The 26,011-nt window shown below is 40.8% G+C and overlaps 2 pseudogenes; one reads left to right on the top strand and one right to left on the bottom strand.

The window, feature by feature from the left end:
• Positions 1 to 879: 879 nt before the first annotated feature.
• On the bottom strand, positions 880 to 22,669 carry LOC140500207 (ferritin heavy chain-like; annotated as a pseudogene).
• On the top strand, positions 19,203 to 19,836 carry LOC140500208 (pleckstrin homology domain-containing family B member 2 pseudogene; annotated as a pseudogene).
• Positions 22,670 to 26,011: the final 3,342 nt, after the last annotated feature.

The following is a 26,011-nucleotide window of genomic DNA, read 5'->3' as shown; positions in this document are numbered from 1 at the left end:
AGGTACATATAAATGTAACTTCATTCAACACAAGTAAGGTAAGGGAGGGACAGCATGTGAGTTGTTTTTATAATCAGTTGTATAACATTGCACTGTAGAGGTGAAAATGGATCATTTCTTTCAAATAGAAAAACAAGGTATGAAGATATTAACACCACATCAGGTTTCAATGCCCATAAGTCAACCAAGCTAGGACTCCAGAACTTCCCTCATATCCCCCTCACGTATCTCCCTTATCCCTTCTAACTTTCCGGCTACTCTCATCACCAACCTTGCCCACCTCCCCCATGTACTGAAAGTTGTTTGTGAGTCTAGCTGAGACCTAGGCCCCACCTCTAGGGGAGCTCATGGTGGGGTCAATAACTCACCCATCTGATGACCATAAAGGGTGTCCCACGTTGATGTCTGACGCACCTCAGGTACACTGAGAGGGCAGAGGCGACTGTCACAACCACTCCCAACTGGAATGACTAAGGTCTTCCTGGACAAAAGGAAGGCTGTCCCAAGCCAGGTGGGGAAACCTCCAGAAACCAAATCAGTCCTGCTGCTTGAGTGCTAAACTCCTGGTCCCAACAGGAGAGGAGGGGGCTCTCAAAGGCCACAAACCCCTTCCCCTGCTGGGAGGTGACTGGCCATGCCTTCTTCTTCCCCTGTAGATGGTGTGATTGTCCTCCTCCTCTTCCTTCTCCTCCTGTCTTCCTGCTTTTACTCCTCCATGTCCTCCTCTCCCTCATCTTTCTCTCCTCACCATATTCCTCTTCTTCTTCTCCCTTTTCTCCTTCACTTTTGCATCCTTTCCTCCTCTTTGCATTTTCTCCTATCTCCTTCCTTTCCTTTTCTTTTGCTTTCTTTTCCTTATCTTCTTCTTTCTTGACTTTTTGTGCCTCTTCCTTTTTTCGTTTCTGTCTCTTCCTTTTTTCTTTTCTCCTTTCTCTTCCCCATGAGTCTTTAGTAATAGCATGGAGCCTAGCACAGGTAAACAAGAACTTTGTTTTATCCATGTCTGTATTGAGGTTTCCCCATTCCCCATCAGTAACACTCAACTCCCCACCTAGTCACATGGATAAAAAAAATGCTTACCTGAGTAGTCGTATTCCAGTGCAGTTGAATGGATGAGAATGGGTATTACCAAAGTTAGGACTAAGTGATACATACCCTCTAGCCCCAGTATAAGCGATTGGCCTCTAGCCAACAGTCTCTGCTCATTTGTGAACCTGTTCACAAAATATCAAAACATAACTGGAGGGAGCAGACAGATTAATCCAGACTGGAAAACTCAGGGCTCTGGATTAAGAAGCTCTCCTGTACAGGACATTGGTCAGCAGGACCCCTGTTAATATACCCTGAGACTAATTAAAAAAGCCATTGATTCCTTCTTCTCCACCTTCCTTTAAGGCTTTGAACCCTAGAGATAGGACTCAGGTTAAGAAAGGGAGCAGCTCAGGGATTAAAGCCTGATGAAAGCCACACAATATAGCCCCATTCTTCCTTCATTTTACCAGTCCAGAATTGGCTGCATCTGATATCAGTTGTTAGTTGGGATGGCCTTCAGGTAATAGCCTCTGCTGACAGCAGCAAATGACTGGAAAGCAGGTGACTCATTGTTCAGTCACCGTTTTGTTATCAAAGACCCCCTAAATTTTCCTGTAAACTCTAAAGGAAACTAGGACTTCACAAACCAGCCATATAGCACAAATTTCATCCTTTCTAAAGGAACCAATGCAGGGTTTCTTTAAGCAGTTGGTTTCCCTAGTACACTCTGTTTGCTCCCAAAGATTTTAATTTAGAATTCTTCATGAACTGAAAGCAAGGGTAAAGTATTTCTGAATGATGTTAGTATGACAAATAAGCTAATTAGAAAAGAGGAACTAATTTAAGAAATTTCTTTTTATGTACAGAAAATAATTCACCATTTACATAGGGCTTAAAGGTTTGAAAGCTCACTCTACATGTTGTCTCACTTGATGTTCATAAGAGCCCTGGGAGGTAGGTGCAATTATTGTCCCTGTTTTACACACAAGGAAACTGAAGTGAAGTGATTTGTCCAGGGTAGCCCAGCTAGTAAATGTCAAGTAGGATTTGAACTCAGGTTTTCCTGACTCTAGGCTCAGCACCCTTACCTGCTGGACCATAGCTACTATGCTTTCATTTCCAAAAGAAGAGCTCTGAATTTTCACAATATCCTCAGAGGGTATTTATCCTCTTTCTTCCCTTTTCCTTCCCCTTCTCCCTGCCTCTGACCTAGCCTTACCATACCAATATTTTGCAGGCCTATGTCCCATTCACTGCCTTCCCTCTTCCCCTAAGGGACAACCAGAACCAGAGAAACTCAGCTAAGGTCCAAGTGTACATGTATTCACCCCTTCCCCAGACATGCTTGCATATGACCAGGGTCTTCCAGAAACAAAATCCACTTACCTTAGGACATCAATTGTAGAGTATTCAGGTCCATGCAAAGAAAATATTTTCTAATAACGAGAACTGTGGAAAATGCAATGGGATTCCTCAGGTCTTCATAGAGGATCTTCACCACAGTGGTGATCTTCAAACGTTCGAGATTACTATTGACTGGGAGTATTGGTTTGTTTTTCGGTTTTTTTTTTTTTTCATCAGTATCAGGTCAGTTTATTGGGATGTAAATTGTAGTAATTTTTTGGTACAGATTATGATCAGATAACCAAAATATGTATGCACTGAAAGGCAGTAGGAGTCATGCCAACAGTTCCCAGAGGTGGGGAAGCCAGGTGTGACTTAGCTCTCCTAGTCACTGTCTCCAAGGGTGTGGTTGTCAAAAAGATATTCTGTCAGGCCAGAATTGGGGTCCCCCATTTCACCCAGGTTGGTAACATGATCTCCTAGCTGTGTGATGGACTTTAACTGTTCATCCAGGTAGTGAGTTTCAATAAAATCTCATAAATGGGGGCATTCTTGTCATTTGCCAGCTTGTGTAGTTCCAGTAACTACTGACTAACATTTTTTTTCCAAAGGTAGAGCACACACACTCCATTGCATGTAGCCCATTTTCCCATTGTTCTGGGGATGGTTTCTTGATGTCTTGCAGGAAGATGCTGTCGTTGGACTTGTTCTGGAGTTTCATCAGCTTCTCAGCGTGCTCCCTCTCCTCCTGGAACTGGTGGAGGAAGTACTTGGCAAAGTTCTTCAACGCTCCATCATCACCTTCAAAGTAGTAAGAAATGGACATATAGACGTAGGAGGCGTAGAGCTCCAGGTTGATCTGGCCGTTGATGGTGACCTCCGTGTCCTCGTGGTAAGTATGCTGTACCTGAGAGGGGGTCGATGTTGTCATGATGGAGGTGGAGGTTGGGTAGGGACTGGGGCTGAGGTTGGGGCTGCAGTGGAGGGGGAGGAGGTGGGCGGCCAGGTGTGTCTGACAGGTGGCTGGTGCGTGAATGGAGGACAGACCAAGTGCTGATTAGTGGAGATGAAGGTGGAGAGGTCGGTAAGGGCGGCTCTGGCCAGGAATCAAACAGTGAGTTCGATTCAAGCGCTGTTTTAGTAGGGAACCACAGCGATTCCCCTTCCCTGCGCTTCTCAGCAATTGAGGGTATTGTTCAAAAGTCTCTTTGTTGGTGAGTTACATGAATTAGTTCGCAGGAATTTGGGTTTTCCTTCCAATATTGATTGTGACACCCGAAAAATAACAGGTTGAAATCGTTTAGCTGGCGGAGAGGAGCATGGATTTTGAGTTCAGCGGTCTTTCCAAGGTCCCTTAAACCTCTCAGGATATTGGCAGCCATGGATTCTGGCGTAAGTCAGTTCTGGGTTTTAACGCTTTGGAAAAGGCTTAGTACATTCTTCATATGACATAATACCTGTTCTGGATAAAACTGACTACTTAGGAAACTACATCAAAATTCAGTTTTAGGCTGTTAGCACAACAGCTAGCCCTGAAAGATGTCATTGCTGCAGTCCATATGAAAGCAAATCTTGTATGTATAGATGTATTTACTTGCATGGAGCCTCTCTGGAATCTGTTTCCACTTGGAGCAGTAGGATGCTTTTGCAAGAGGGAGTCTTTTTTTTTTTTTTTTTATAATGACGTTCTTGAAAGCAGGGATTTTTAAAAGGGTGCTCTTGGGAGAAGGAGGGTTTTTTCTTTTACTTCGTTTTGTTTTTTTAGGAATCCTAAAAGCAAATATTTTAATTGAACTTTTGGCTTAGGGAAAGGGAGAAAAGAGAGAAAATGGGCAAGAAATGCTTTGAAGATGCTAGAGTAAAAAGGTAGTTGACTGTGAATTTGCCTATAAGAGGGAACCTGGGAAGACTAAGGAATAGGAACTTCAGGCTACCTTTCCCTGAGAAATCTCTTCTTGCCTTCTTTGCGTTCTGGGGCACATTGCCAATGTCAACTGCCTGGAGGGGCCTGGAGAGACTACTGGCAGCCTTGTTGCCCCCAGCATCAGGAGAGTGTGGGGGATTATACTCAGGGATTTTTTGTTTCTTTTCATTTTCTGTCTTGTTCTGGTCCCTGGCATTCATCAAGGAGTGTGAGTAGCCTATGGCAACCTCCTCTGTGTAAACGCCATCCAGGGTTTTCACTTCTTGGGCTGTGGTGGAAGACTTGGGCAATTCACTTTAGGTTGGAGCCAGTCCCCAGTTGATGGTGCTGTTATCTGCAGCCACGATAATACAGCTCTTCCCACAAGCAAAGCTTCTAATGGTCCAGCCACAGAGGTCCTGTAACAGCTTGGGGATACATGGTGGACACCCGAGAAGTGTTGGTAGCACCCCAGAAAACCTGGCCACCTACTTCACAGAAGGTGAAGGAGCAGATGTAGCTAGCGTAGATTTGCCTGACCCCCTGGCCTTTGAAATCAAAGTGCTTCACCAGTTGAGGGACCATCACATCCTTCTGCTCTGTGTGGCCCAGCTGGCCATCCCCTCCAAATCCCTAAGGGAAAACACATTTCTGAGAGTCTACACCCAGCATGTGATTGGTGCCATAGGCAACATCTCAGACAACGACATTGGGGACTGGCAAAATTTGTCCATCTTCTGTCTTTTCAATGAAGATGGCAACTCGGCAGAGGAACAGCTCATAGTCATATTCTGTCCTCTGAGGCCAGGCAATGAATTACCTGTCAGAATTGTATCCCAGTTGAGTATATTCAGGGTACCCAAAGGAGCAGAGGTTTCCTTTCCAGTACATTATGATGCTGAATTCAATCTCGCAAGTCACTTTGGTTTTGGCTGGGCATTGTACATTATTTAGACAGGGCTGGGGATCACATTGGTCTGGTTGCCAAGGCCAAGTTTCCCCATCTTATTGTCTCCAAATGCAAACATGAAGCCAGTAAAGCCAGAGTGTGGTTCCTCCCACGGCCAACAGACAGGATCACTTCCTTGCTGAGGACTTCCATAACTTTGGGGGCTTCCATTCTCTTGGTATCATCCTGTCCCATTCTCATTTCGACCCCAGCTCCATAGCTTTCCTTCCGAAGTGAGGAGGATACTGCAAGTGGCACAGGGGTCAGAGACATTCATCCCCACATAGACCCCTGACAGACAGCCGTTTCTGTGGGACACCCACAAGTTCTGCCCCAGATTGCTGTAAGCAGTTTTCTGTTTAGTCTCTTCCTTCTGACCAATGAGGTCCAAGTTGGTTGTTCCCAAAATCAAAAGCTACCCTCTGCACTTAGAGCCTGGGTTGGGGTTGGGAATAATGGGGAGAGGAAAAGGGCCTGGGTCCCCCGCCTCTGCCCCACACTCATGATCCTCTCCTTGGTGTGCTCTGGCTCCATGATGACCAAGAAGGAGGTTGACAAGGATGCTGGGGATTCTTGGAGGAGGAGATTAAAGCAGGGGAAGAAATGACATGGCACTTGACATCCCAGCAGAGGCCTCTTGGACTTGAGGATTTTGTGGCCTGTACGAATCCTCCTTCCTTCTTGCTGAGGCCAGGAGAATAACACCCAGGCAGCTGAACTGACTCAGTTCCCAGAGGTCCCCGATGCCTGAGGCCCCTGACTTGAGACATGGTTGTACGACCTTCCTTCTGTCCAGGAACACCCCACCACCCTAGTTGGGAGTAGTGGAGACAGAAGCCCCAATCCCTCTGTGTATCTGAGGTGATCAACAAAGGTGAGTCAGACAGCAAGGTGAGCCCCCTTTAGTGGTCAGCAGAGGAGCAAGTTACTACCCTTCCATGTTCCCCTGAAGCTGAGGGTTGAGACGGGGCTAGACTCATCACCTTCAGTACCTACAGACTGAGAGAAGGTTTGGTGTTTTCCCTTGGGATGTGAGCATTGAAAGGGTTCGGTGTTAATGTGTTTTCCTGAATTTACCTTAGTACCTAACTCTTTCAATACCTAGATTACTTCTATATCTATCTATATATGTATATATCTCTATCTATTTGTAATCTATATCTATCTCCATATCTATATTTTTATATCTATATTCATATAAATTTCTATATCTGTGTCTATATGTATATCCCTATCTAATCTGCTTATGTTTCTCTTTCCATATCTATCTGATCTGTGTCTATACCTATATGTATGTGTATCTATATCTATATTCATATACGTATCTATGTCCTGATCTAATCTGCTTATGTTTTCATTTCTACATCTATTCAATCAGTGTCTGTTCCTATATCAATCTGTATCTATATCTATATTCATGTCCATATCTATATTGAATCTGTATCTGTATCTATTTTCATATCTATATCAGTGTGTCTATATTCATATCCACATCTATATCTGGGTCCCTATCTATATGCCTGTCTAATCTGTATACGTTCCCATTTCCACATATATATCCAATTTGTACCTGTACCTATACCTATCTTTATCTAATCTATATTCATGTCCATTATCAATATCCTATCTGTATCTATGTCTATATCTATATCCATATCTGTATATGTATCTCTCTATTTCCACACATAAACACCTAAACATATACACGTACACAAACATGCATGTCTGTACATGTATGTGTACATGCGTATTTTCTCTCCATGGATTTAAATTCTCGATCCCAATTAAAGGAGAAGATAAGAGATTCTGAAGCAATAACAAAAGTTTCCCCAGTTAGTGTGTTATTCTTCAATGAGATATTTGGTCAAAATGTTCTCTTCCCCTCACACTCTAGGCCCACCTATACTTTTAAAAAGCTGTGGTGAAAAGCATATGTTATATCCTATTTCTTTTGTCTCACATAAATTTTCATTTGCTAAACACAGCTCACTGAGATAGAGGAGGCCTTCTGGCCAAAGAAATAATCAGCAAAGATCCCTTTTCTTTCCTAAGGAAACTCCTAAAATGGCTTGGAGGAGGGGAGGTTGCTTTCATTTAAATATCTGAATCCATTTCTCAGTAAGAACCCAGAAGGGATATTTATTAAAATATATAATATTGTCATCCTAACTTGTATAAAGCAGTGTTTGTGCTCCTGTGTATGTATCTTTAGTCAAAGAGGCTTCCTTATGAAAGATTTTTTTTCTTTTCCCATCTTTATTGATGAATATAAGAGTGAAATTCTTCTCCCCACCCATTTCTAGCAAAAGGGGGAGAATATAAAGAGATCTTTCCTTCTTATTTCTTAAAACTACCTTCCTATTAAATGAGGGCAACTAGGTGGCAGCTGATCTGGAGTCAAGACGGAGTTCAAACCTGTCCTCAGGCACTTTCCTTGTGTGTGCTGGGCAAGGCACAGTAAATGAAAATAATAAAACCTATCTCCTACAGTTGTGGTGAGGATCAAAGGAAATACTGGTTAAGAAGTTAGCACAGTGTCTAGCACGTAGTGGTGCTTAATCCAAAGTGTGGGGAAATGAAATTGATGATTTGTTATATACACACAAACATATTTACTAGAAGTAATTAGAGGTAGGTAAATTCATTTCCAAGTACTGAACCAATGAATTTCACAGGTGTACTTATGTAGACATACGTATATTAAATACCTTAAAGTTCCTATTGTTTTAATCAGAAAAATCTTGTGTCGGAATAAGGTACAAGTATATGAATACATAAGAATAAGTGTTTCTCATCATTTGAGTATTCATTATATTAGTTCTCAAAGTTATGAGGCTGCATTTTGTTTGAGTATGGATTTCTTTCATGGTAGCTGATTAGGGACCACACAGTGAGAAAATTTCAGCCAGTCAGGAGCTCAGCAATTATCCAGCAATTTATGGTCATAGAATATTGCCCAGAAAATTGGAAGGTGAAGTTAGCTGTCTAGTGTGTTTTACTGGCAGAATCTGAACTCAGATTTTCTTGCTCCAGAGACCATTGTGCTATACTGCCTCCCCTGGAAGTTCCTGAGGGAAGCCAAAGTTTTCCATGAATATGTATTCATAAATTTACTTAAAAAATTAGTTGCCTCCCTTCGTACTTAACACTAACATATTTCCAAGACCATCCTGTCTTGTCTTTGATCCTGGACAAGTAATTCTTCCTTTATTGCCTTAACTGTTCAGTGGGGCTGATAATAGCAGCTACTCCCCCAGGTGTGGGAATCACATGAAGTAATTATAAACTGCTCCTGAAGTGCCCAGCATTGTGCCTGGCACAGAGTTAATTGCTACATAAATGGGAGTTATTATTATCCTCACTATTGTTATTCTTTCTCCGTTTGTGTATGGTGTATGGTTGGTTTTGTCATTGCTTGAAGTCCCCTCTGACTTACTAAAAGAGCCATCCATGTAGCATTTGCTGCTAATAAGTGAGGAAGAGTCCCTGAATGCCAATTCAACTGCTTTGCTATTTTAAGTAAACTAGTGCTTTTCACCACTACCATGTGATGGAACACATTGATAATGAAATGGCGCCTCTTTGGAGAAATACATTTGTCTCCTCCACAGTCACTCATCTTTGAGTCCCACCTCCTGAAGCACCTTTGCACATGTAACACAGTCAGAAGCACCTTCTCCCTCATGCAGAAAAGCCCTGATGAACTAAGCAGAGATTCCTGTGTATTCTCCAGAAAAGCTCTCTAATTGTCCATCTCACTCCTGCAAGCATTCCAACAACACAATTTTGTGAAGCTCCATTTTCAGAAATTACACAAGATCAAAAACTAGTCCCTGAGCATTTAGATTAACCTCCTACATTTCTCCACCTCAGTTCTCTGTCAATGTGGCTTTACTTCAATGACATATACTAACAGACTCAAAGTTCCTGGGTAAGGTAGGTTGACCCCAGACCGTGACCATCTCTTTCCTTAATTTACTTCTCAAAATATTGTGTTGACAGGCTCATTGGCATGAACAGGTATTGTCAAGGGAGCATCGTAGAATTTCGTAGGTGAAAGGAAACCCAGTGACCCCTTAATTGAAACTACGGAAAAATGGATGACTGGCTTTAATGGAACTCAGAGGAGACGCCAAAAGTGGGGTGTGGGGCTAAAGGGATGGAGAGACAGGCAGGGGGAGGAGGGAGGAGGAGGGGAGAGGAAAAAGAAAGGGAGGACTGCATATTTGGTAGTACAGGACTGCAATATTCAGGGTGTGTGCTTTCCCTGAAGACACAAATATTTCAAGGGAAAGGCATTAAATTAAATCACATGGTAAGAAAAGTCACACTTGTCCCCCCCCCCCAATAAAACCAGGGCATGTTCTCTCATAAATAGATACACCATGAGTGGGAAGAGGAGGGATATGTAAGGATTCCACCTAAAGGGCAAACTTGTAGGGAAAGTGTGGGGCTGGATTCCATGTGGAGGGGCAGCTCACCCTTGTGATGTTCCAGCAAAATTAATGTCTTCTCAATGTCCCTGTTTCTGCTAAGTATGGGGTCTGTTGGATACATTGTTGCACAAGTTCTCCATTGATCTTGCTATGGCTGATAGTCATTTTCTCTGAGTTGGGTCTTTATCTGATGGCTATATACTGTGTATGTGTGTATACACACATACATATACATATTCACACACCACACACATAAACATATTTACATATATATGTGATTATGTATATATATATATATATATAATTTTTCCTCCAACTATCCTAATAGTGAGAAAAATCAAGGGTTGCAAATATCTTTCCATGTAGGAATCTAAACAGTTCAACTTTGTAAAGCCCCTTAGGATTTCTCTTTCCTGTTTACCTTTTCATGCTTCTCTTGATTCTTGTGTTTGAAACTCAAATTTTCCATTTCATTGAACATACATTGTTCCCCCTGAAATAGCATACTCAGTTTTGCTGGGTAGGTGATTCTTGGTTTGAATTCTAGAGTTTCTCTGACCTCTGGAATATCCTATTCCAGTATTGTGTAAATACAATCAGGTCAACACAAGATCTAGTAGCTTGTACATTATAGCATCTCTCCTAACTCTTGTGTTATCCTTACAGTATTTCCATAATACTATAATTGTTTATTTTCTGACTGCTTGAATTATTCTTTTCTTTACCTGGGAACTCTGGAATTTGACTACAATATTCCTGGGAGTTTTCTTTTGGGGATCTCTTTCAGGAGGTCATACGTAGATTCTTTCAATATTTATTTTACCTTCTGGTTCTAGAATATCAGGGAAGTTCCCCTTGATAATTTCCTGAAAGATGATTTCTAGGCTCTTTTTTTTAATCACGACTTTCAGGTAGTCCAATAATTTTTAAATTGTCTCTCCTGAATCTATTTTACAGGTTATTTGTTTTTCAGTGATATATTTCACAATGTTTTCTATTTTTTCATTCTTTTGGTTTTGTTTTACAATTTCTTGATTTTCTATAATGTCATTAGCTTTAATCTTTTCCATTCTAATTTTTAAGGAATTATTTTCATCAGTGAGCTTTTGGACCTCTTTTTCATTTGGCCAATTCTGGTTTTCCATAGTCTTCTCTTCAGTTGCTTTTTGGACCTCTTTTGCCATTTGGGTGTTTTAAGGTGTTATTGTCTTCCATTTTTGGGGTGTCTCCTTTAGCAAGCTATTGACTCATTTTACATGATTTTCTTCCATCATTCTCATTTCTCTCCCCAATTTTTCTTCTGTCTGTCTTACTTGATTTTCAAAATCCTTTTTTAGGTCTTCCAGGGCCTGTGACCAATCATATTTCTCTTGGAGGTTTTGGATGTAGGAGTTTTTACTTTGTTATCTTCTGGCTATATGTTTTGATCTTCCTTGTTACCAAAGTAATATTCCATGCTTTTTGATTTAATTACTACTTTACTCTATTTATAAGATGTACTTTTTTTGTTTGCTTTATATGTGTATTCCTTCTACATGTTTATTCCTTTTATTACTATTCCTAGTGCTACAACTAGTATTGCTCCTCCTATAACTACTCCTACTATTACTCCTACTACTACTATTGCTGCTAATGCTACTACTATTACTACTCCTACTCCTACTACTACTTCTACTACTACTGTTACTACTACTACTACAATTACTACTATTCCTACTACTACTACTACTGCTACTGCTACTACTCCCGCTGCTGCTGCTGCTATTACTACTACTCCCCCTACTACTACTATTGCTGCTACTACTACTCCTACAATTACTACCACTACTACTACTTCTGGTACTACTAGTAGTACTACTGCTCTACAGCTAGTATGTATATTAAGCATTAAAATATTAAATTTTTAGATCCTTGTAACATTTCTGCAAGGTGGGACATATTATTCAGCTTTTGCAGATGAGCAAACTGAGACTAAGAAAGTTTAAGTGACTTGATCATGGGCACATCGCTAGCCATTTTCTGGGGTAGGATTTGTACTCAGGTCGTACTGACTCCAGCTCAAGCTCCCCATCTACTTCATCACCTAATCCCAACATTTATAGGTTAACTTTTCTTACAGATTTACTCCTTTAACAACTCTTCCCTCCATGTTCCCTGTTTTCTTTACTGGTTGATTCACTTTCGTTTTTCACCACTTAAAAACTTGACAGTCACACCTAAGTATTTTCTCTGAGTTCTCTAAGCAGCAGATAGGCAGATTTATCCAACTTTTCTATTCCTTCTGTCCTTACCAATGTGTCTCACTTTCCTTTTCTTATTTGCTATACCTTCTACATTTCCTTGAGTTTTTTCCTCCCCTCTGGAGAATTTTTCATTGATCCTTCTCAATCTGCAGTCCTCATTAGATGGTTTCCAGCTTTCTTCCATCATCTCAAATCATCCTTCCATTTTTCCACAAATTCTCCTACATTTCAGCTCCCCAAATTCAGTCTCTGGCCTTCTTCATCCCTCCATCTAAAGTCTTTTCTCTCTTCTTTTTTTCAATACATCCTTTTCATTCCCTCTTCATTTCTGATCTGCTACTTTGGAAGCTCGGTTCCTGGGAATGTGGTGGACACAATATTCCAGATTGTTGGGTGAAAAGTTTGCTTGCCATCACCACTTCCTGCATCTGGTATAACTCTTGAGTCATGCTCTCTAAATAATATGGCTGTTCCTAAATCAGGAGCTGTCAAGGTAGTGTTGATTCTCTTAGGAAACCTCTCATGTGATCTCAGATATTTCCTTTTCTCAGATGGATGTCATTGTATTTCCTTGCCATCTTCTCATTGCAGTAAATGGTAGAATAGTTTTCAAGCATTCTCATTAGTAGCAATTACTGCAGATGATGTACATGTAGATGATAAACATCCCCAAATGTTTGATAAAGTTTAACTAATACTATATTTACTCATATGTCTCATTCTTCATTTGAAATTCTCCCCAAAATGCCTACAACATGATTTGCTGAACAATATCTTCCTCCTAGTCACTAGACACCTGCTACACACACCACCTGTCCAGCCCCAGCACTGGACCTCTTTAGAGATGATAGAATCTCCAAAGCACAGGAAACCCAATATTGAAATGAAATGAACAGTACTACAGGAGCAATTTGCCTGTTGACACACCCAGAACAACTGGTATGATGAAGAAGAATATCAATGTGGAAAAAAGTATTGAGAAGGTTTTCACTATGGACTTGAGCTTTCCACAGATGCCAATCAATTGAAAAATAACATCCCAGAGACAAAACCTCACCATGAAGAGGCCCCTTAGCAGCTCACAAGCTTTTAAACTAGGTTGAGGGTTCACATCTACTGAAACTTCTTCTAATTAACCACCAAACACTTTGAATTTCATCCTCAAAAGACTAAGCAATGTTATTATTCAATAATATGTGTAAATAATTTTGAAACTTTCAAAGTTCTATATAAATGTAACTTCAATCAACTCAAGTAGGATTAGTAGGATTAATGTAGGAAGAGCATGTGAGTTATTTTTTATAATCAGTTGCTTAACATGACATTGTAGAGGTGAAAATGGATCATTCATTTAAAATAGAAAAACAGGGTATAAATACATTAACACCAAAACAAGTTTCAGTACCCACAAGTCAACCAAGTTAGGGCACCAGAATTTCTCTCACATCCACCTTACAATCTCCTCTATCCCTTCTACCTTGCCCCCTACTCTCATCCTCAAACCTGCCCCCCACCCAGGTATTGAAGTTTGTTTCTGAGTCTAGCTGAGACCTAGGCCCCAACTCTAGGGGAGATCATGGAGGGATCAATAACTCACCCATCTGATGACCACCAAGGGTGTCCCATGTTGAAGTCTGACGCACCTCAGATACACTGAGAGGGTAGAGGCGACTGCCACAACCACTCCCAACTGGAATGACTAAGGTCTTCCTGGACAAAAGGAAGGCTGTCCCAAGCCAGGTGGGGAAACCTCCAGAAACCAAATCAGTCCTGCTGCTTGAGTGCTAAACTGCTGGTCCCAACAGGAGGCCACAAACCCCTCCCCCTGATGGGAGGTGACTGGCCAGGCCTTGTTCTTCCCCTGTAGATGGGGTGATTGTTCTCCTCCTCCTCCTCTTCCTTCTCCTCCTGTCCTCCTGCTTTTTCGTCTCACCATCCTCCTTTCCCTCATCTTTCTCTCCTTATATTCCTCTTCCTCTTTTCCCTTTTCTCCTCCACTTTTTCATCCTCTCCTCCTCTCTTTCCAGTCCCTGCTTTCTCCTTCCATTTCTTTTTCTTTTTCCTTCTTTTCATTATCTTCTTCTTCTTTCTTGTTCTTTTTATGACCCTTCCTTTTTTCTTTTGTTCTTCCTTTTTCTTTTCTGCTTTCTCTTCCCCATCAGTCTTTAGGCATAGCATGGAGCCTAGCACAGATAAACAAGAACATAGTAATTGTTGTATCCATATATCTATTGAGATGGCCCCATTCCCAATCAATGACACTCAACTCCCCAACCACCTTGGCCCCATCCATCACACCCACACTAAAAAGCAGCACATGGATAAAAATTGTATATCTGAATAATCTTATTCCTATGCAGTTGGATGGATGATAATGGCTATGAACAAAGTTAGGACTGAATGGTATATACTCCCTACCACCAGTATAAGTGATTCCCCACTAGCCAACAACCTCTCCTCATTTGAGAACCTGTTCACAAAATGTTCAAACATAAATGGAGGGAGACGTCAGAGTAATCCAGAATGGAACACTCAAGGGTCTAGAATAAGAAGCTCACCTGCACAGGAGATTGGCCCCAGGACCAATGTTCAGATACTCTGAGCCTAATTACACAACAATGGATTCTTTGTTCTCTCCCTTCCTTCAAGGCTTTGAACCCTAGAGATAGGTCTCAGGGTAAGCAAGCGAGCAGTTGAGTGATTAAAGCCTGATGAAAGCCACACAACATGGCGCCATTCTTCCTTCACCTGCCTAATCCACAACTGGCTGCATCTGTATCAATTGTTATTTAGTAGGGAGTGCCTTCTGGTACCAGTCTCTGTAGACAGCAGCAGAGGACTGGAGAGCAGGCTGACTCAATGTTCAGTCACGATTTTTCTATCAAAGGCCCCCTAAAGATTCCCATAAACTTCAAAGGAAACTAGGCCTTATCAAACCAGCCACTTAGTGAGAATTTCCTGCTTTGTTAAAGAACCAATGCAGGGTTTCTTTAAACAGGTGCCTTCCTGAGTACACTCGTGTTTGCTCACAAAGATGTTAATTTATCATTCTTCACTAACGGGAAGCAAGGACAAAGTATTTCTGCATGATGTTAAGAAGACAAATAAGAAAAGAGGAGTTAATGTACGAAAATTCATTTTACGTAGAGAAAATAATAAATTACCATTTATATATGGCTTAATGGTTTGCAAAGTGCATTGTAGATGTTATCTCATTTCATAATGATTTGGTAACAGCCCTGTGAGTTAGGTGCAATTATTGTCCCTATTTTACATACAAGGAAACTGAAGTCAAGTGATTTGTCCAGGGTAACTCAGCTAGGAAATGTCTGAGGCAACCTCTGAACTCAGGTCTTCCTGACTCTAGGCTCAGCACCCTTTCCCTCTGGGCCACCAAGCTGCCATCCCTTCATTTTCAAAAGAGCAGCTTTGGATTGTCACAACATCCTCCCATATTAATTATCCTTTTAACTTCCTTTTTCTTCCCCTTCTCCGTTCCTTTGACCCAACCTTTTCACATCACAGTTTATCAGATCTGTGCCCCAATCACAGACTTCTCTGTCCCACTCAGGGACAATCAGAAATCAGAGAAACTCGACTAAGCTCACTTAATGTATTCCCTCCTTCCCCAGACATGTTTGCATATAAAAATGGCCTTCCAGAAACTAAATCCACTTACCTTAGGGAATAAATTGCAGAGCGTTTCCAGCTCCATGCAAAGGAAACACTTTCTAACAATGAGGGCTGACCAAAATGCAATGGGTTTCTCAGAATCTTCACCACATTGATGATCTTCAAAGGTTTGAGATAACCATTGATTAGGATGGTGTTGAATAGTCTCTTGGCTGATGAGTTATATCAATTATTTGAGAGGAACTTTTGGTTTTCTTTCCAATACTGATTCTGTGAATCTGGAAGTACAAAAGTTTGAAATCTTTTAACTGGCTGACAGGAGTATGGAATTTGAGTTGAGAGGTCTTTCAGCATCTCTTAAAAGTCACAGGATATTGGTATGTATGTATTCTGCCATAAGTTAGTTCTTGGTTTTAAAGCGTTAGTAAAGGCTATGATTGTCAGTTTTACATAAAATGGAGCAGATCCCAGCCCGGCCTTGGCCACCCAGCACTGAAAGTAGCAGATCCAAGCAGGCTTCAGGGACAGAATGTCCCGCAGCACCCCAGATCCCTCAACCCACAAGTGTCAAATGTCAATGAGCAGATCCTTTGGATTGGCCGAAAGGGGAACATGGTTTCCCCATAACTCAGGCCTGCTCAGGTGGCAGCAGGAGAGGCAGCAGCAGACAGAGTTCCCAAAGCAAGCAGCAGCCTGCATCCATTATTGAAGGTCTCATCAGAAAGCCCCTGAGGGAAATGAGCCCTCTGTGGTGGCCCTGTCCCCACTTGAGCAGCTGATCTTAATCTCACACTGAATAGCAGCCCTGCCCCTGCCCAAAGCCCCTTAGGCTTGGGAGCAGCTCATTTGAATCTCAGTCCCCAAGTGCTGGCTTGGTGGTCGTGAGGCCAGGTGGCAGTGGAGAGGATACTCTGAAGTCAAGTAAGTGGCTGGGAAAATGCCCAAAAAAGGGAACAAAAATAAGGCCATAAAAGCTTACTTTCTTGAGGAACAGGTGTCTACCCCCATCCTTTCAGATGAGAAAGAACAAGGCATACTGTCAGAGGAAGTCAAGGCCTCTGCCTCCAAAGGGAACTTAAACTGCTCTCAGGCAATAGAAGACCTTAAAAAAGAATTTAGCAGCTTACTTAAGGAGAAACAAAAAATGTTGAGGAAAATAACAGCTTTAAAAAGAGGCTAACCCAATTGGGAAAAGACATCTAAAAAGCCATTGAGGAAAAGGAGGTTTTAAAAAGCAGAATTAGCCAAATGGAAGAGATGGTTTAAAAGTTCATTGAATAAAATAATGTCTTGAAAGAAAGAATTGAGTTCATGGAAATGAATGACTTTGAGTTAAACCAAGCAGTTAGTAGACAAAACCAAAAGTTTGAAAATATAGAAGATAACGTGAAACAACTCATTGGAAAAACAACTGATCTGGAAAATAGATCCAGGAGAAATAATTTTAAAATGATAGGACTACCTGAAAGCCATGATCCAAAAAGAATCTAGATATTATTTTCCATGAAATTATCAAGGAAAACTACCCTGATGGTCTATAATCAGAGGGCAAAATATACATTGAAAGAATCCAGTGATCACCTCCTGAAGGAGACCCAAACAGAGAAATTCCTAGGAATATTTCAATATTTCAATAATTTCAATATTTCAAAAATACTCCTAGGAATATTCCAAACTTCAGAGTTTCCAGTTCAAGGGGAAAATACTGCAAGCAGCTAGAGAGAAACAATTTGAGTAGTGTGAAAATATAATCAGCATAACACAGCATCTGGTAGCTTCAACATTAAGGGATTGAAGGGAATGGGATATTTCAAAAGTCAAAGGAACTGGGATTGAAACCAAGAATCACCTACCCCTCAAATCTGAGGATAATACTTCAAGGGAAAAAAGTGTCATTCAATGATATAGATGACTTTCAATCATTCATGTTGAGGAAAAGACCAGATCTGTACAGAAAAATCTGACTTCCCAAGACAAGAATCAAAAGAAGCATGTAAAGGAAAACAGGAAAGGAAAATCATAGAAGAAATACAAAAGTGAATCTTGCACCAAGTAAATGAGAGCTGGTTTGAGTCCTGATCTCCAGACTCTAGACAGAACAGTTCTGCAGAGATGACCCTGTGGTCCATAAATAGAGGGTTATTTGTTTAGGACACTGACTCCCTAATGAGCCCCCAGGCAGCACACTAAATGTGAATGTGCTATCTAAAAACAGAAGTGAGCTTAGGTCCCTCAGGTGACTCTCCTCACCAGCCAGTGCCTGTAAAGCCGCCAGTGGAGGTGACCTAGCCCAGGTCACTTCAGATTTCATGCTGTGTTGTTACTGCACAAGGTTCCTGTCTGAAAACACACTCGGGAGCCAGCAGTGGCACCGCAGTATCTTCAGACTCTGGTGAGAAAACGGGTGACTGGCTTTAAGGGAACTCAGAGGACACTCAAAGAAGCGTGTGTGGGGATAAGGGAACAGAGAGACAGGGCACAGAAGGGAGGGTGAGTGAGGGAAGAAGAAAAGGAAAGGGAGCACTGCATGTTTGGTAGTGTAGGACTGTAATGTTCAAGTTATGTGCTGTCCCTGAGGACACAGCTATTTCAAGGGAAAGACATGAAGTTCAATCACATGATAAGAAAAATCACAATAGCTCCCCACCCCCCCCCACAATCAAAGCAGGGCATATTCTCTCATAAATAGACATAGTGTGAGTGGGAAGAGGATGGATCTATGAGGATCCTACCTAAAGGGCAACCTTGTAGGGCACGTGTGGTGCTGGGTTCCAGGTGGAGGGGCAGCTGACACTTGTGATGTTCCAGAATAACTCATGTCTTCTCATTTGGCCTGTTTCCTGCTCAGTATGGAGTCTGCTAGACACATTGCTCCACATGTTCTCCTTGTGTTGTGGTGGTTGCTAGTCACATCCTCTCAGGTGGGTCTTTATCTGATGACTACATACATATACCTTGGTACATATATACATATATATATGTGTATGTATGTACTCACCTAAACATATATATATATAAACCCACCACAACACACACACATACACACATGTGTGTATGTATATATAAAATATTCCCTCCAACTATCTTAATACTGAGAAAACTCTCAAGGGTTATGATATTTTTTCCATGTAGGAAAGTAAACAGTTCAATTTTTGTAAGTCCCTAATGACATCTCTTTCCTGTTTACTTTTTCATTCTTCTCTTGATTCTCCAAAGGAGGTGAATCCAATATTCAAATGAAATGCACAATACTACATCATTGGCATGTTGACACACAACAGAACAGCTGGTATAATCCAGATGAATTTCAGTGTGGAAATAATTATTCAAAACTAATTGACTATTGACTAGAGCTTTCCACACATGCCAATCAATTGACAAATAAAATACTAGAGAAAAAATGTCACCATGAAGTGGCTCCTTAACATCTCACAAGCTTTTAAACTTGGTTGAGTGTTCACATCTACTGAAACTTATTCGAATGAATACCTTGGCCCTTTGAATTTCTTCCTCAAAAGATTAAGCTAGTGTCCAGTAGGGAAGAGCCTGAGCAAGTGCATCCGTCATTCTGTCCTTCTGACCAGACTCCCACATTGAGTTTCGTGGCCAACTGAATTCTCCAGAAGGTGAAAGGATGGCATTTGTGAAGAGTGGTTGGCTGCTTTGACAAAGCACAATCTTGAAGAGGTGGAAAAAAACCTGGTTCGATCTCTGGTCAGATGAGCAGCGAATCTCTTAGGATGACCAGACTAGGTAGAATGTAGAAGATTGACATGCTGGTGGACTGCATCAACATCCAAATGGAAAATGAGTGCTATGATTTTTCAGGCTCCTGAGGCTTAGCCAAAAGACCGCATACTGCAAATTGTTTTCCCTGATGGGACAACTATCAATCTTTGTGCACAAAGTGAAGATGATTGCTTGGCATGGAAATTTGCACTCCAGGATGCCAGAACAAATACAGCTTATGCTGGCTCAGCAGTCATGTATGATGAGACTGCCGTTGCTCCATCTCCTCCTCCTTGTACAGCTTATGCCACACAGTCTGCAGAGGTATTTGGCTATGGTCATTATAATGGTGCATAGCCTCCAGGAACTCAAGTTATCTATGCCTACTAATGGGCAGGTTTATGCGATACCATACCAGTATCCATATCCAGGACCTTACGTACAGCAGTCTGTCAACCATGTCATCGTCTGTAAGCATTACTGGGATAACGATGGAGACCGGGCTCTGGGAATGCTGACTGGGGCACCACTGGCATGGCCTTGGGATCTTTGTTCTGGGTCTTCTGATAATATCCTCTTTTAATACCAAGATTTTTAATGACAGTTACAATAGTACTTTTAAAGACATCTTAATTATAATTAGTCAGTATAAATTTCAAAAGGTAGTATTGTAAGTGTGCTATTCATTTGAAATATGAATTAAAAGGATACTTGATCATTTCAAACTCTTTTATAGAACTTAGTTGTATAAGAAAGACTTACATGAGCTGATTCATTTTGAAGAACATTATCCCTGCAGTTTTCAATGCAGAGCATAAGAGATAGCTTTGTCAACCATCTTAGAAGTATGCTGCTCATATAATGACCCCTGAATATCTGATTATTTCTGGCAGGGAAAAGCTCAAATAATCCAACTGCTAGTTCACAACTTAAGAATTAACTGTGGAACAATCTAGGTGTTGCTGTTGGCATGGCAGGGTGGTAAATTCTGCACCATAAAACAATACTGACCTTTTGCACCACACACTCCAAAGAATAGTACCCAAGGCAGTGCTAACACTCCACGTACCTCTGCAGTTGGCTCTATCATTATCCAGTGGTGCTCTCCTGGTGGTCCTATTTTCTTTGTTGTGAATGAATTTATTTAATCCTGGAGATTGGAACTGAGAAGTTTCTTGTCAAGAGCTGCCATTCAGGACAAACTTGTAAACAGGACTGGAAACCGATTGTTCTTTGACATAATCCTGAAGCACAGAGAGTTGTAAAAGCAGTTTAGAGGCTGAAGTGATTGGTGTTTGTTTTTCTTTTTGAAAGTCAATACTACCTTTGCATTTAAAAGATGACAGACATGACTTTTCCCTCCTTGATATAATCTTTTCTCATGGATCATTTAATAAAATCTGCTTTCCTGTACTTGAAAACCCAAAATGCTTTATGTTCCAAATCGACACTTATTTGAAAATGAGAAAGCAATAGGAGGGAAACAGGGGCTCAAGGAAACAATGAGAGGTACATTGTTAGTGAGCAGTCATTCCAGAATTTTTAATGGTGGGATTGCCTCATATGTAGATTGCACATATTTTTTGTTTCTACTATTATCCATAGTTCAGGCATTTTTGCTTCTTCCTAAACTTTTAATTGAGATTGACTTAAAACCTAATACTTCAAACAACTATACTTAAGGTATCAAGGACATAAGATGAGAGCCATGTTTGTAATATTGAAATAACTCAAGATCATCTTAGGTTACACTTTAAAAATGATGATATCTCTCTCTGAGAGATGTAAAACACTGATGATTGCACTGTCATGATTAACCAGAGTTATGTTAAAGGAATGGAAGCAATTGAACATACACATGGTTATGGGTGGAAAGATAGCTCCTCTATTTGAACAAGTAGACTGGCACATTTGTTCTCATTAATTCCCATCCAAAGCTTACAATTTGTGGGTATGTTTCTTTGGAACTCAGTGAAATTATGTACAAGAACAAAACAATCAAAATCTATAAACCCAAAACACACCAGAAAACTAAGACCATGTGATGATTTGATCATTACTTCATTTGTTAAAGAAATATTTATTGAATGCCTGCCATGCATAAGACAAAACTACAGTCCTATCTTGTGTCCTAATTTATATATGTCTTTCCCTATTTTCTATGATGTGGGTTTTTTATTTAAAACCAGTTTTAGAGTTTGAGATTTTCCCCTGTCCCCTACGTAGTGGTGATAATTCCCATTAAGTCCATTCTTCGTTATATGCATTCTGTTTTATTTTTTGGATGACTGATAACCTATCATGGATTCCTTCTAGTTTACTACTTCTATATCTGATGAAACTTAACACTCCATGTTAAATTGAAATCCAAACCAACTATATAGTGAACTCCTGGATTCTTGGCAGTTCCCATAGGCCTTTTCTTTCCTTCTTTTTTAACTGCAGATCTACTTCAGCAGACAAGAAATGTATGAGTGCCATCTTACTTGGTATTTGACAGAGGCGGGAAAAGTCACAAGAGGTCTGATTGTATAATCACTTGATACTTTAAAGTCATTGCCATTAAGGCTTTGAGCTGTATTTAATAAGAATACCAAAATAATAACAATTTAAACAATGTAGTTTATGTGACTCTTCTAAAGCACTCTGAATTGAAGGGATATATTTTCAATTCAACAGCTTTGAATGTTGCAAAAAAAGATTAAGCTATGTTTAGAATTAAATAATATGTGTAAAGGAGTTTGGAAATCTTAAATTTACATATACATGTAACTTCATCCAACACAAGTGGGGTAAAGGAGGGACAGCATGTGAGTTATTTTTTATAATCAATTGCATAATATTACACTGTAGAGGTGAAAATGGATCCTTTGTTTAAAATAGAAAAACGGTATAAATACATCAATAAATCAATAAATTAACTGATTAAAGTAATTAATTAACAAGGTATAAATACATTAATAACAAAGCATATTTCAATGTCCATGAGTCAGCCAAGTTGGGGCACAAGAAATTCCCTCACATCTCCCTCACAGTCTCCTCTATGCCTTCTAACCTTCTCCCTAGTCTCATCATTCAGCTTCTCTCTCACCTCCCTCACCTCCCCGACCACCCAGGTACTATAAGTTGTTTGTGAGTCTAGCTGAGACGTAGGACACAGCTCTAAGGGCCTCATGGTGGGGTCGATAACTCACCCATCTGATGACCACCAAGGGTGTCCCACGTTCCTATTTGGGTCCCCTCAGACACAATGAGAGTCTAGACACAACTGCCAGGAGCACTCCCAACTAGGAAGACCAAGGTCTTCCTGGACAAGGGGAAGGCTAGCACAAGGGAAGCCTTCTTTTCCTTCTTAGTTCCTTTGAAGACTGTGCTCTTCAAACTCAGGCAGACCCTTTCTGAGCTCTCAGGTCTCTTTGTGTTCTCATGGTATCCAGTGACAACGCTTACATAATAAGGGGAAAACTGACCAATCCCTGAAGCCTTGGAATCAGAATCTTTGAAGTGGAGGTAGCCACCTGACTTAGGCCAACTGCCTCCAAATATAATTGAGCACAAGGTATTTTCCTTTGAACACATGGCAACAACAGTTTGGCATTTTATATTTTTCTGAGGTCTTTTTCACTTCTGGCTCTAACTATGGGAGGGCCTGCTCCCTATCCTCCCCCTTTGCCCTCATGCAAATTAGTTAAGCCCTCACAGATTGATATTTTTGTTATAGTCAATGGTCAATTAGGTCATCTTTTGTCTGCCTTTTGACCTAGGTCTGGCCTCAGTTCAACTGAGTCCTGGGAAAGATCTTCATTTAGAAACACCAGGTCATCCACTGCTTCCTTAGTCATCCCTGCTCATGTTGACTTTGTTCTTACCACAGGCCTTTGATGACTAAAGAAAAGAGTGAGGGTGACAATTTTGCACAGCTTTACCTCACTTAAATACAATACCCAAAAGAGGACCAGCAAACTTAGGCTACCCACCTCAGAGGGTTGCTGGCAGAAAGGTGCTTTCCAACCTTAAAGCCTACGTAAAGTAGAGTCACTTTCATCTACCTAAAGGGCTTGCACTATGGCTGAATTAGTGTGCTTATTTCCCATCAAGATATATAGAAAAAGACTCATAGATAGACACACACACACTGCAAGAACTTTTCATCCATCTGGGCACAGTGGTTAGATTTGAAAAGGGGACTTGGTTGGATTCTGTTGGTTCAGGGTACTGCAGACTTCAGATCAATGACACTCAACTACCCCTTCACCCCCATCCATCATACTCACACTCAAGGGTAGCACATGGATAAAAAATGTTTATCTGAATAGTTTTATTCCAGGACAGTAGGATGGATGATAATGGCTATGAACAAAGTGAGGAGTAATTAATACATACTCCCTGCCCTCAGTATAAGGGATTAGCCTCTAGCCAGCAGTCTGTGCTCATTTGGGAACCTCTTCATAAAATGTGAAAACAGAAGTGGAGGGAGGGGACAGGGTAATCCAGACTGGAACACTCAGGTCTCTCTACTAACAAGCGCACATGTACACGACGTTGGCCAGCAGGACCCATGTTCAAATACCCTTAGGATAATTAGAAAATCTTTGATTCCTTATTGACTACCTTCCTTCAAGGCTCTGAATCCTTCAGATAGGACTCAGGTTAAGCAAGGTGGCACCTCAGTGATTAAAGCAGAATGAAAGCCACACAACATGGCCCCAATCTTCCTTCACCTGCCTTGTCCACACCTGACTGCATCTGATATCAATTGTTATTTAGTAGGGATGGTCTTTGGGTACCAGTCTCTGTTGACAGCAGCCAAGGACTGGAGAGCAGGGTGATTCAATGTGCAGTCACAATTTTTCCATCAAAGGCCCCCGAAAGATCCCTTTAAACTGTAAAGGAAACTAGGACTTATCAAACTAGCCATTTAGTGGGAATTTCCTCCTTTCTAAAGGTAACAATGGAGGGTTACTTTAAACAGGTGGCTTCCCTAGTGCACTTGTGTTACTCACAAAGATACCAAGTTTGAATTTTTCACAAACTGAAACCAAGGATAAGGTACATCTGAATGATATTAATAAGACAAATAAGGAAACATGAAAAGGGAATTTAATTTATGAAAATTCATTTTATCTACAGAAAATAATAACCACTTACATAGGGCTTAAAGTTTGCAAAGTGAATTGTACATGCTACATCATTTGATTTTGATAAGAGCCCTGTGAGGTAGGTGCAATCATTGTCCCCATTTTACACACAAAGAAACTGAAGTTAAGCAATTTTTGCAGGTTAGCCCACCTAGGAAATGTCTGAAGGAGGTTGTGAACTCATGTCTTCCCGACTCTAGGCTCTGCATCCTTACCTGCTGGGTCCCCTAGCTCCAATGCCTTCATTTCCAAAAGAGCACTGCTGGATGTGCACCATATCCTCAGATGTTATTCATCCTCTTTCCCCCTTGTTTCTTCCCCTTGACACTCCCTCTGATCTAGCCCTATCACATCAAAATTTACCAGGTCTATGTCCCATTTACAGCCTTCCCTATCCCCCTCAGGGACAACCAGAAACCAGAGAAACTCCACTAAGCTCACTTAGTGTATTTCACCCTTCCCCAGACATGCTTGCATATAAACAGGATCTTCTAGAAACAACATCCACTTACCTTAAGGAATATATTGTCAAGAGTTTCCAATTCCATGCAAAGAAAAGACATTTTAATAATGAGTGAGGGCTGTCCAAAATGCAATGGGATTTCTCAAGGCATCATGGGTGATCTTCACCATAGTGTTGATCTTTAAAGGATTGAGATGACCATTGATTGGGAGTATTGTTGAAGATTCGTTTTGTAGTTAATTTTTGTGAATTAGTTGGCAGGAACTTTGGGTTTTCCTTCCAATATTAATTCTGTGACTCTGGAAAGATAAAAATTTGGAACCTTTTAGCTGGCTGACAGGAGTATGGATTTTGAGTTGAGAGGTCTTTCAGTATCTCTGAAAAGTCACAAGATATTGGCAGCCATGTATTCTACCATAAGTCATTTCTTAGTCTTAAAGCTTTAGAAAAGGTTGATATTCCTTCCATGATTATATGTCAGTTCTAGGTAAAACAAATTCCTTAGGAAAATATATAAAAAATCAGTTGCTAGGCTATTAGCACAATAGCTAGCCCTGTGAAATGTCACTGTTGGAGGGAATATGAGAGGAAAACTTGCGTGAATAAGTGTATTTAGTTGCAAAGAGGCCCTCTGGAATATGGTTCCATTTGCATGAAGAGGATGCTTTTGAAAAAGGGAGTCTTTTTTACAGTGACATTCTTGGAAAGGGTTTTTTGTAAGGATTCTCTTGAAAGAAGGAGGGTTTTGATGTTAATTTTATTAGAAATGCTAACTAATCAACTAAGAGGAAATACTTTATTTAAATATTTTTGGTATGATGGGGAAGAAAATGGAGAAAGGGAGGGAGAAACTCTTTGGAGATGATACAATAAATAGGTATTAAATGTTTTAATGGCTTATAAAATATCACCTCTGAAAGATGAACAAATAGGAGCTTTGGGCTACATTTTCACTGAATAATCTCTTCTCATTGGCCTTCTTTGTGTTCCAGTGGCAATGTTGGCTGCCTGGAGCTGCCTGGAGACAGGCTCCCTGGCACCCTTACTTCCCCCTGGCATCAGGGGAGGATGCAGGGATTATACTCAGGGAATTTATTTTCACTTTTTCTTTTTAGTCTCGTTCTGTTGTCTCTTTATCACC

This window comes from Notamacropus eugenii, chromosome 4, assembly GCF_028372415.1.
Source record: "Notamacropus eugenii isolate mMacEug1 chromosome 4, mMacEug1.pri_v2, whole genome shotgun sequence".
Classification (NCBI taxonomy): Eukaryota; Metazoa; Chordata; class Mammalia; order Diprotodontia; family Macropodidae; genus Notamacropus; species Notamacropus eugenii.
This window is presented reverse-complemented; position numbering and strand designations above follow the sequence as displayed.